The sequence below is a fragment of the Balaenoptera musculus genome, chromosome 2 (assembly GCF_009873245.2).
Source record: "Balaenoptera musculus isolate JJ_BM4_2016_0621 chromosome 2, mBalMus1.pri.v3, whole genome shotgun sequence".
NCBI lineage: Eukaryota > Metazoa > Chordata > Mammalia > Artiodactyla > Balaenopteridae > Balaenoptera > Balaenoptera musculus.
The window spans coordinates 108,991,929-109,004,392 of NC_045786.1; the positions used below are offsets into that span (position 1 = coordinate 108,991,929).

Consider the following 12,464-nt stretch of genomic DNA (forward strand, 5'->3'; position numbering starts at 1 on the left):
AAAGCACAGACAAATTGCATTGTCTGCACCTTTATGTCTCTTTTCTCTTTCACTCCCAGACTCAAGTTTTACAGGCTTGAAGGAACTTTGACATAGAGGGCCCTTAGCCTTCGCCCAGAATAAGAGAGGACTTCATGTCCGTTTGTATATGGGTGTAGGAGATAGGGAGCTCCCTTGAAAATAGTCTGTGGTTCCCAGAAATTTTTCCACAGTGAAGGGACTTTAGCAAATTGAGAAATCCTTCCTGTGAATAGATGGAGTCTGGTTGGTAATTGTTAGCCTCTCAAAAAACACCGATTACTTTAAATCTTCCTGTTAAGTGAGGATCTTATTCTTTCTTTCTACCTGCAGAGGGCAGTAGAGAATAGGCACCAAAGAGAAAGTAGTTACTTTCTGTATTTTATTTATTTTTTTGAACATCTAGTTTCATTCCACAAAGAATTTAAGAAGATCAGCCATACCTGCAATAAAACAGTAAAATGTGAATAAAAATAAAGCATAAGGAGTAAAGAAAATGGAATTATGTCAGTCGGAATGTGGGAAATTGAAAACAAATAGACAAGACAGTGGTTCTTGACTGGAGTGCTGAGATGATAACGTAGCAAAGTTTTCACAGATATATAACTTCAATTTTTGTTATAAAACAGTTATGTTCATCACATGTAATGTTGACGTGGAGCATGTTGTACAATTTCCTTTAAGTTAGATGTAAGAGGCAAAGCACAACATTAAGTTGGCTCTAGAGGAAGAATATTCACTGGAACATAAGAGAGCTTTGCCTTGTGAGTATACAAGAAATGACTGTCTGGGCAAGAATAGTTCTCAAACAGCTACAGTGCTGAAAAGACCATGCAGCTAGTGCATTAGTTGTGAATGCATTCTAGGCCCTCTGAGATGCTATAATAATTTAGAGTTATTTTAAGTTGTTTAATTCATTCAAGTTGGCTGCCCCAAATTTTAACACTGAGAACCACTTCTGAAAGATCCTTTGCAGCTGCTAGTAAGCTTCCTAATTGTAAAGAGGAAAAGAAAGAAAAATGAACTGTTTCGTAATCTGTTTCATAGACTAAGAAATCTGTTTCTTGGACTAAGCAGAGCTTTTCCTAAGATTTAGCTCTAGAATGAACCTCTTTTTTTTTTTTTTTTTAATAGTCTCCCTGGGCTTCCTCATCTCTGTTCTATTCTGTTGTCAGGGAAAGTTTTTAATATATATATATATATTTTTTTTAATTATTTAATTATTTATTTATTTTTGGCTGTGTTGGGTCTTCGTTTCTGTGCGAGGGCTTTCTCCAGTTGCGGCAAGCGGAGGCCACTCTTCATTGCGGTGCGCGGGCCTCTCACTATCGCGGCCTCTCTTGTTGCGGAGAACAGGCTCCAGACGCACAGGCTCAGTAATTGTGGCTCACAGGCCTAGTTGCTCCGCGGCATGTGGGATCCTCCCGGACCAGGGCTCGAACTCGTGTCCCCTGCATTGGCAGGCAGACTCTCAACCACTGCGCCACCAGGGAAGTCCTAGAATGAGCCTCTTGCCCGAGGCTTTACTTGGAGGTATGTTAATCAGTAGAAATGCAACAGGAAGACATAGAGGTTTCATTTCAGGGAAGGCTTGGAAGAAATCTAGCCCCCTACTTCAAAGTTTAGAGAGGTTTTTTTTTTGTTTTTTTTTCCTCAGTGCCTAGGGAGGTGATCAGTTTCTGAGAAATTAGTTCATACTAACTAAGTTGCCCATGAATTGGGATAGAACCAGAATACTAATTTATTCATTTGTAGTAAGAAATATTGCTGTGACATGGAGTGGAAATTCTCACCTAAGGCATGATCAACACGTTTTCCCCTGTGGTCAAGCAGGGTATACTAGATTATATTCAGAAGTCTCTTTATCAATTTACTATGAGAGACAGTCACTCTTCTACCAGGGTATCTGAAACCGAGGTGTGAAAGACCCAGGTGAATTCGGGCTTCAAGACACTTGGCGCACCTGGCGGCCTCTGAGACAGTGGTGGCAGGGCCCGCGGCTCTGGCCTGGGGCGCCCAGGCTGGGAGGGGAGGCCCGTGGGGTCCCCCTCCCCCGAGGCCGCTGAGGGGCAGCTGGCCGGGGAGCTCGTCCCTCCGTGGGTGAGCGAGATGTCCCGGGCCGTGTGGACCAACAGCCTGTGCCCGGCGCGCGGCGGCGGCAAGATCCTGCCCAACAGCCCGGTGCTCAACACGCACCTGGTCAAGAGCCACCACCTGCAGGATGGCATAGAGAATCCAACAATAGGAAAAGATCTGAAAACTGTCCTGAAATTCTACTGTTGTCCAATTGAAGGATGCCCGAGAGGCCCTGACAGACCATGTTCTCAATTTTCTCTCAGAAAACAGCACTTTATGAAAATGCATGCGGAAAAGCAGCACAAACATAGTTAAGTGCAGCAATTAGTATGGCACTGAGTGGGACTTGAAAACACATCCAGAGGATTGTGGCAAGACCTTCCAGTGCACGTGTGGCTGTCCCTATGCCAGAAGGACTGCCTTACAGTCCCACATCTACCGAACTGGCCATGCGATCCCTGCAGAACACAGGGATCCACCTAGTAAGAAAAGGAAAATGGAAAAGTGCCTGCACAACCAGAAGTTGTCCAGTAAGACCATTGAATCACTGAGCAACCAATCAACCCCAAGACCAGATGCTCAAGAACTAGAAACTTCAGAAATAAAGCTAGTGGCTTCTTTTGAAGACTCTTGCAGCTTTAATGCCAGAAAGCAGACTCTTCCAACACGTCCAAGGTGTCCTCAGAAGTTGCTTTTACCAAAGCCTGAAGTGCCTGTCTTTGTGCCTACAGCAGAATCCTCAGCCCAGCCTGTGGTGTTGGGTGTCAATCATCAGGGCTCTGTCCCCCCGGTTCTGTGCACTTACTGCCCTTGTCCATAGGAACCCTGATCCTCGGCCTAGATTCAGAGGCTTGCTCTCTCAAGGAGAGCCTCCCTCTTTCAAAAATTGTAAATTCTGTTGCTGTGGAGCCAATTAGCACAGGTGTTCAAGTGAACTTGGGTAAAAGTCCATCTAACTCTTTACAAGAACTAGGGAACACATATCAAGAAAACAGCATTTCTTCAATCAATGTACAGGCAGACCTGTCTTACACCACACAACACTTTTTACTGTCTGCACAGTGGGCTAGCCCTGATTCCTCTGTATCACCTTGTTCTTAAACTGATTTGACATTTGGTTCTCAAGTTTCCCTTCCCATTAGTGTTCATACTCAAACTTTTTGGCCCAGTTCTAAGGTAATCTCATCTATAGCTGCTCAGACTGATGTATTTATAGATCCCAGTTTCCTGTCAGGTGGGATCTCTTTTGAGAGAAACTCAAACCAGTGGAATGCGAAGTCCAACAGATGATCGAGTACAGATAGACCAAGCTGTAATGTGTGGGGACATTTTTGAGAGTGTCCATTCATCATATGATGTTTCTACAGACAAATTATAAGCAGCAGCTTAGTAGCAGAGACTGTAACTCATGGCTTGTTACCTCAGAACCACCCTAGAACTTTAAATCAAGATATTGAGAAATCTGAACCACTCATGAACTTCATTCAGCACACAGAATAGTACACTTTCTTCACAGAACATGACAGATAATCGGACCTGAACCAGGGATTTATTAAGTGATCTAGAAAACATCTTGTCAAGTAATCTGCCTGGTCAGACACTGGACAACTGTAGTCTTCGTCTGACACAAATACTGGACCTGACACCCAGCTCCCATCTGGCCCAACCCAGAATCCTGCAGTTGATTTTGATATTGAAGAGTTCTTTTTGGCCTCAAATATCCAGACTCAAACTGAAAAGAGTGAACTTGGTCCCATAACCACTGAGCCAGTCTTGGAATCGCTGGACATAGAGACCCAAATTGACTTCTTACTTGCAGACACCTCTGCCCAGTCCTACAGTTGGAGAGGAAATTCTAACTTCTTAGGCCTTGAAATGTTTGACACGCAGACACAGAGGGACTTGAACTTCTTTTTAGACAGTAGCCCTCATCTGCCTCTGGGAAGTGTTCTGAAACACTCCAGCTTTTCCATGAGTATTGATTCATCTGACACAGAGACCCAAACTGAAAGAATCTCTGCTGCTAAACACCTACCTGCTCTAGAAAGCAAAGGTCAGTTAAGCAGTGCAGAAACACAGACCATGAATTCTGGCTTTGAAACTTTGGGGAGCTTATTCTTCAACAGCAATGAAACTCAGACAGCAATGGATGACTTTCCTCTGGCGGATTCTGCCTGGAACAAAATGGAAACTCAATTCAACTGTTGGAACCCAGTTGTGTGCCGAACTACACCCAGTCTCCAACTTCTGAAAGTGGAGTTCACATGGGGGATGGCATTTACGGTTCCCTTCTGGATTTAGAAGATGGAGAATGGGGACAACAGTATTAACTCTATTGAATGTAGTTGATGATACAGTTACTTCGATTCTTTGAGGTTCTTTGCCTTTTGCACTTATAAACATGAAATTTGTGTAAAAACTTATGAGTGTATTATAAAGTGTAAGATGTTAATCTAAAAAAGTGATTGTGTTTTGTGTTGCCCACATTTGCCCTTTCAGTGTAGACTTCCCTTCTTTTAAAAAAAAATGTATTTCACACCTTTAAAACCCATCTAGCCATTTAGCTGAAGCAAGCTCTCCAGGACTAGTGTACAAACTTTTCAAATTTTTGAAACATTTTAGTTGACATATGACTTACTTAAATTGCACCTAAAATACTTTTGCCAGTGCTTGTTAGAAATTCCTGTTTCCTAATAATGTCTAAAGAAGTCTGATGATGCACCATCAGATTTAAACACCATCATCTTCATCTGCTTTGACATCTTACTTTTTCCTTATTTGAAGACACAAAGGAAAACTACAGCTGTCTTTAGCTTTTGAGACAATTTTCATATAGTCAATGCCATCCCTCCTCTACGTGAACTCTTACTGATACCAGCGTAAGTGTATAGTACTTTCCTCACAAGACGTGTTGCTGTAAAATTCTTGCTTAAAGAAGTAGCAGCAAGCACTTAGTGTAAATAGCGATCGTTTCAGTCTAAGTGACAGTAAGTTGCCCCAACTATGGAAACGCTGGGCTGTGGAATCATGCCTATTAGCTCATACTGGAATGTGTCCTGTGAGCATCCCCCCTACTCCCTACAAAAGGCCAGGGCGGTGCTCCAGATCTCCTCCTCAAAGCGCACCCACCAGCTGAGTCCAAGTTTTGTCACTCTAATTGTTAAAAAAAATAAAGTAAGGAGAAAAGGAAATTCCCCACTAAATTTCAATACTTTGCATAAGTTTGATAGGGCAAGAGTGCATCAACAGCTATTTTAAAGTGAATCTTTTCATCCACCTCTCATTTTTTCCTTGAATGAGGAAACACATTGGTCCAGCAAGGATAGTATCTGTGCCTTGAGGATAACAATTACAGAATAGATCCATCTAAGATATGGTATTCTGCATTTTGTTGCTTTGTTTAGAGAGGATAGTACCAGTCTTCAAAGGAAGTGAGGTGACGACTGATTGCTTCAATAATCAAGAACATCTATGTTTTGAGATGGGTCTGTGGTCAAGTATGCTTTTGAGGTTTTCTATATTTAGGAGGTCCTGAGTTCTTGATTGCTGGCCGAATTTCAAGCAAGTAAAAATCAGTGCAGTCTGTAAATTTTTCTAAGTTTACCCCAAAAAATACTCTGTTCCTTCTGTGGCACATGCTTATGCTGCTGAAGGCTAAATCCTCAAAATAAAACCTAAGGAGGGGACTAATTCATTAAAGTATAATAAATCAGTGGTTTGCTACTAATTGCTATCCCGTAGAAGAATTGTTGGTAGTGGATAAATAATACATCCTAGGCAGATGAACTCAGCCTAGTAGATAAAAGTTTGCTTTGGTTACGGTTGCCTATGAATATGGGTTTCAAAACAAACATAAAGCCTTAACTTAGAATTTCATTATGTTTTAGAGTCGTCACTGCCTTAATGTTCAAACATCTATTTAAGTTCTCCTAGTAAGGAGAAATGCATGTTTGATTATGGCTTTTTGTAAATATATATGCAGTGATCTATGGCTTTAAAAAAATTTTGTGTTTCTGTGACAATGTTTGTTAATCCAGCCAATTGAGTTATTTACAGAAAATTGAGGATGCAGTAGTTCTTCATGTACAAGTAAGAACTGTTTCCCCCCAAAAAGCTGAACCTCAGCGATCGAAGAGAAGTGAGAATTCTCAAAAAAAAAAAAAGACACTTGGGGCTTTCCTGGTGGTCCAGTGGTTAAGACTCCACCTTCCACTGCAAGGGGCGTGGGTTCGATCCTTGGTCAGGGAAGTTCCACATGCTGGAAGGTGTGGCCAAAAAAAAAAAGACACTTGGCACATGCATTAAGACTGTGAGGAAAAAGGAAACATACACATTTAAATAAGAGTCTGAAATAAAGACTCCAAGGGCAAATGCTCCAACCATAATCATATATTGGTATTTTGTCATGGAGCCTCTTCTTACATAGGCAGAAACTGATGCCATGGTGTTAATCCTGTTGAAGCCCCTCCAATACAAAAATATGAGGCCTGGGAAAATGATAGTTCCCACCTAAGAGTTGTGTCCCTTCTTAACACAAATAGTTTGTACAACCAGGTAGGAAATGGAATTGAATTTGGACCTTGATATTGACTGTTCTTTTGTTCAACTTGCTTTTTTAGATTCTTATTTTATTACTGTACCATTTGCTGGTGTGTTGCCTAGGTAACATAACAAAGCAAGTGCTTTTAACTGTAAGGCAATGATGCATATCTTTGGCAGTCTGTAGGGTTTCCCCAGGGCAGGCTGATAAATTATCTTGATCTTTGGGTTATTTTTCAGTTCATAGTGTTGTGATAACTTGGCAAAGCATTGCATAACCTTTTGAATATTTGTGTACTTCTGTTAGCTGTTTTGTCAAGTCAGGCCAGCCTGTTGTAAGGGCTTTTAAAAATAATTTTGACACTTGCATCCTTTGTAGAAAAAAATTGTGAAAGATTTTGAAATGGGCAAAAGAGATTTCTAGATATCTTTTTAACAGAATGCTGAAACCTGTGGGATTTACCTGGTCCTATAGGGCTATACAGGGTTTGTCTTTGACTAGACTATCTTACAACTCTGTAGAGATAAAAGTTAACTCTTTGAACACTGATACTGTCTATAAAAATGTAAAATTTGATTATTACTCTGTGGGTATTGACCGGTTTTGCCAGTTTTGCATCCATTTGTGAATTCATTTCAGCATTCCTTACCTGACTAAAAGTATATAGCACCTTGAGTAGTTCTCTCTCTCTCTCTAATAAACTTTAAATTTTAGAATAGATGTAGATTTACACAAAAGTTGCAAAGATACCAGAGAGTTCCCATATACCCCTCACCCAGTTTCTTCTGTTATTAACATCTCAAATTACTATGGTATGTTTGTCACAACTAAGAAACCAGCACTGATATATTAATTAAACTCCATACTTTATTCAGATTTATTAGGTTTTCTCTAAATCCTTTTTCTGTATCCCATCTAGGATACCACATTACATTTAGCTGACAAGATTCCTTAGTTCATGACAGTTTCTCACACTTTCCTTGTTTTCGATGACCTTGACAGTTTTGGGTAGTACTGGTCAGGTATATTGTAGGATGCCCCTCTATTGGAATTTGATGTTTTTCTCATGATTAGAGCAGGGTTATGGGTTTTTGAGGATGACCATAGAGATGAAGTGCCCTTCTGATTACATCATATCAATGGTACATTCTGTCAACAGGTCTTATTGATGATGATGTTGACCTTAATTACCTGACTTGGGTAGTGTGTTTGCCAAGTTTCTCCACTGTAAACTTACACACAGACCCACTTCCATGATTTAGTCTTTGGAAGCAAATCACTAAACACAGCCCATACTCAAGGGGTAGGGAGTTACGATCTACCTCCTTGGCTAGGGAGTATCTGCATAAATTATTTGGAATTCTTTATTTGAGGAGATTTGAGTTCTTTTTTGAACTGGCTGTAATATATTACTGGTTTCTTCCTTGCTGAGTTAAGTATGAATGAAATAAAAATCTTTGACACATGTTGATTTTATGTTTGTATGAGAATTATGATTTTTTTCTTTTTAAAAAATTATTCTCATATCGTTCTACCAAGAAATGTGGGAATTATTTTTTATATAGTTCTTTGAAATCCATGGATAAGTGCCATAAACAAATACATTATTTGGAAAAGAAGATATTGAAGATTATTTATAGTCAGAGAAAAAATAAGTTATTTTATCACACTGACTGTATCAGTCAGGGTCCTATCAGCAATCAAATGACACACTCTAAATAGGATAACCTGGGAAAGTTTTATTGACAAGGCACTATTTACAAAGGTGTGGTTGTAGGGGCACCACAGTGGGTAGTGTAGTAACAGCTGAGATGTTACCATTCCCTTGGCCTGAAGAGAGAAAAGGAGGGAGTCTGGAATCCAGAGGTAGAGACTTACATAGACCCTTAAGAGAAGGAATGAACCTTCTGCTAAGAAGCATAGCCAATTTTAGGTGACCCTTTAGGAAGAGAGCTAGGGAAATAAATACCTGACTGCATTTTCTACCTTCCTTCCGTTTCCTGCCAGAGCTCCCCATTGCAAAAAACAACCAATAGCTAGGAAGCCTGGGGACCTGTTGATGTCCCAGCCTCCAGGGCAGAAAGCAGGGTGGAGAATGCTTGAGTGTAGATCAGGATGGCCAGAAAAAGATATCTGGCACACTGACTGAAGAGGTTGTAAAGGCCACATTTTGTCATCTTTTTGTGGGAAGGTAACAGCTGAGAAGACAAAGAGAGACATAGCTGCTGTTAACATTTTAGTGGAAATATTTAATTTCTCCAAGAGTTTACAGAGGTGAAGTTTGACTTAGTGAGTTATCAGTGTAAGATGAGTCAAGGTCCTTGACCCCTCCCCACCTTTTTTTCCAGCCATTGGGAATATGGCAAGACATCAGAGGAGAATGGTTGCTGCGATCCTAGCCTTGGTGTAAATGTCTCCTATACAGCCCAGCTTGCATGGCAGGAAGGTGTCTACGAAAAAATTAATCAGTCGGTCTAAGACAGAAATTGAAAATTTTATTTGAGCCAAATTCAAGGATTGTAACCCAGGAAGAGCATCTCAGAAAGCTCTGAGAACTGTTCCACCCATTAGAAGTCAAGGCACAGTTATATAAGTTTTTCGAAACAGAAAGCTGTACATTGAATGACACATTACTGACAGTTTATACAATCCAGATCTAAGCATCATCTTGTGGCCCCTTACAAGATGGAGAAAGAACGTCACCTTTTAAGGAGTTGTCTTGTTGATGCTAGGAGAGTGTTGCTTTTTGCGGCTGAGCAGGTATTTCTGCAGGTGGGGGAGGTTTGGTTGATGCATAATGCAGATACACAATGGACAGTAGCGGAGGAGAGATGAGGTCAAAGGGCAAAGAAAAATTCTTATGTTTAAATTTTTATTATCTTGTCATAAAATATGAATTTTATTTCACAAAGGGTTGGAGCCACTGCCTTCAAGGGCTCTTGCAGACTTAACTAAGAGGCATGTTAGAGGGAGCCACTATGGCCCTAAGCCCTTAGAGCTCTCTTTGTACTGTGGGGGAAGAAAATTGGAATCAGATTTGACTTGATACAGAAAAAATAATGAACGATTTTTATTGTCTTTGAGTGTTGTAACTAAGTAAAGCTCATACTGACTCCAGCAGGAGGTAAATAAATAATAGAATTTCAATAATGAATTGTTCATATACATCTAAATCTTCAGCTGCATTTGCTTGAGGTAAAAAAGGGAAAGCAGTATTATCAGATGGCAGCTCCCTGATTGTTTGCTCCTTTTGGCAAGTGAAGCAAAAGAAATACTGTAGATTCTCAGCATGCATGAGGAAGGACAATCTAAAGACCCCCACAAATAGAGAAAATTCCAACTTCAGAATTAATTAATAACTGCATTCACATATTTATCCAATTGTTTATTAATGTTTATTTATCATGCCAGACACCAAGCTAGGTGGTGGAAATATATGAGGAATAAGATGCTGTTCTTATTCTCAGGGGGCTCAGAATTTAGGGAAGAGACAAGGAAAACAATAGGGAGCATTAGAAAACGATTTCTCTTTCCACCATTGTGTTCTTTCCCTCCCAATGTTGTTGAACGAACGAACCCAAGTCCATGTGCCTGATGCACAGTGAGGCCAAACAAATGGAAACTTCAGAGTGTGGAGCAGAGAAAGATTTATTTCAAGGCCAAACAAGGAGAACAGGAAGCTCACGCTAAAAAACCCCGAAACTGCCAGATGGTTTTCAGGGAAGAGTTTTTAAAGGCAACACTGGGGGGTGTGGGGGGAGAGGCTACAGGGTGTGTGACTTTCTTCTGATTGGTTGGTGGTGAGGTGATAGGGTGGTGCTCCAGGAATCTCAATCATCAATCTTCTTGTTCTAACCAGTCTGCAGTCTCAGCATGTAGTCACCACCCTCCACCGGGTGGGAGTCTTAGTTCCTGCAGGACAACTCAAAGATATGCATCAGATTCTTATACATATCCCTTGAGGAGTAACTAGGACTCTGTTATGTGGCTGAACTATTGTTTCTTGACTACTTTCCTGCATTCACTCACTTCCCTAATTACTAACTGTTTGAATCTGCTCTTTGGAACTCAGGGAAAGCCTAGGAGACTAAAATTTTTTCTACAGAAAAAGAAATAGGGGTGCGAGTGCTGAGGCAATTTTGTATCTGGGAGGACCTTGCAGGGTCCTGCTGGGTTTCACCAGTAAAAGAAGGACAGGACTTGGAAGGGGAGCCACCTGCTGGAAAGCCTGAACTAAACTGGGGTGACTGGGCTTAACTGCAGGGAAGATAAGGTCTGCAGTTTAAACAATTTGGCATAAACCGGATTTTCAGGGCCATATCACATCTAGGCAAGTTTTTTCTTAGTCACCAACTCTCTCTTCGGAATAACTCTCCGTCTCCTTTCTCTTTTATAGCAATTCCCTATACGTATTATGCTGCCTTTAGCATCTCCAAAATTTGCTCCAGGCTTGACCTACAACTCAGAAGATTCCCTTCCTCTAGGCCACAATCAAAAATCTAATATTCTAAGTACTGTGTTTAGTTGCACTCAGCTGGCGTGAAGCTGATTAAAGTAATTCCCATTAATTTGTGAATGAAACATAACCTTCTTAAAAGGTATATTTGCATTTTAATAGCAGTCCCTTAACACAAATTCATCTCTAATTGGTGGAATGTGTGAGAGTTCCTTTCTGTGGGAAGAAGAAGGAGGGGGAATAACGCCTTAATTTTCTAAGTTTAAGAGAGTTGCTACTCTTAAAGCCTCTGGATTCTCGCCTCCCTGTCACGTCTCAGCACAATGCAGTTTAGCTTCTCTTTCTGAAGCTAATCACTCCGAAAAGCTTTTTAGGTTAAAGTGAATGGACCCCGTCATCTTTTGAATAACTTTTATATTTGGGGAAATTCCCACATTATGAGTAAGTATCCTTTTCCCTTCCATGTAGAAATCGGAATGCAGCTCCCTAACCTCCTTTGCAGCTAGGATGCAGGCATGCCAATTAGATAGTTGCATGCAAGATTAAGCTGGGGAGTGAGCAATGTGAATAAACAGGCTCTGCATGGGACTTCCATTTTCCTGACATCAGAGTTGGTAGGGCTTTCAGGCACAGGAGGTTCAAGATCGGATGCAGAAGTGGCATTGGTGGCAGTAGCAGTTGCAGTAAAACAAAGTTGCTGGTATTTTGGGCCCAATGACAGCAGCAGCAGTAATTGGTACCATTGACTGAAATAGACAGATTTCTGACCTGGATAGTTTTATGGCCTGCGTCAGGCGTCAGGCACTGTCCCTGGAAGCTTAGCCTTGAATGTTTCTCCAGACATCCCAATAATTTTGTGAACTACTTAATATCCTCTTATAAACCAGTTTTGGGTTAAACCAGCCAGAATGAAATCTACTGTTTGCATTCAAGAACACTAACTGATACAAGTCACCTTCAATTTCTCCCTCTCCCTTGAACCCTCAACCAACAGAATTTATAGGACAAGACTTTCCACTTTTCTCCATTCCCCTCTTCTACTTTCTTTATTCAGGCCCCATCATCTGTTACCCAGATTACTGCAACTTTGTCCCATTTGATCACTCACCTCTAGTTTGACGTGTCAGAGTGGTCTTTCTCAAATGCAAATCTAGGGATTTCCTGGTGGCGTAGTGGCTAAGAATCCGCCTGCCAATGCAGGGGACACGGGTTCGAGCCCTGGTCAGGGAAGATCCCACATGCCCCGGAGCATCTATGCCCGTGCGCCACAACTACTGAGCCTGCGCTCTAGAGCCTGCGTGCCACAACTACTGAGCCCACATGCCACAACTACTGAAGCCCGTGCACCTAGAGCCCATGCTCCACAACAAGAGA

The 12,464-nt window shown here is 41.2% G+C and overlaps 1 protein-coding gene and 1 pseudogene across 1 annotated transcript in view; both read left to right on the forward strand.

Moving 5' to 3' along the window:
- Positions 1-12,464, forward strand: part of NUBPL (nucleotide binding protein like) — a 367,758-nt gene that overhangs the window by 1,573 nt on the left and 353,721 nt on the right. The window lies entirely within an intron of this gene.
- On the forward strand, positions 2,101-4,345 carry LOC118890100 (annotated as a pseudogene).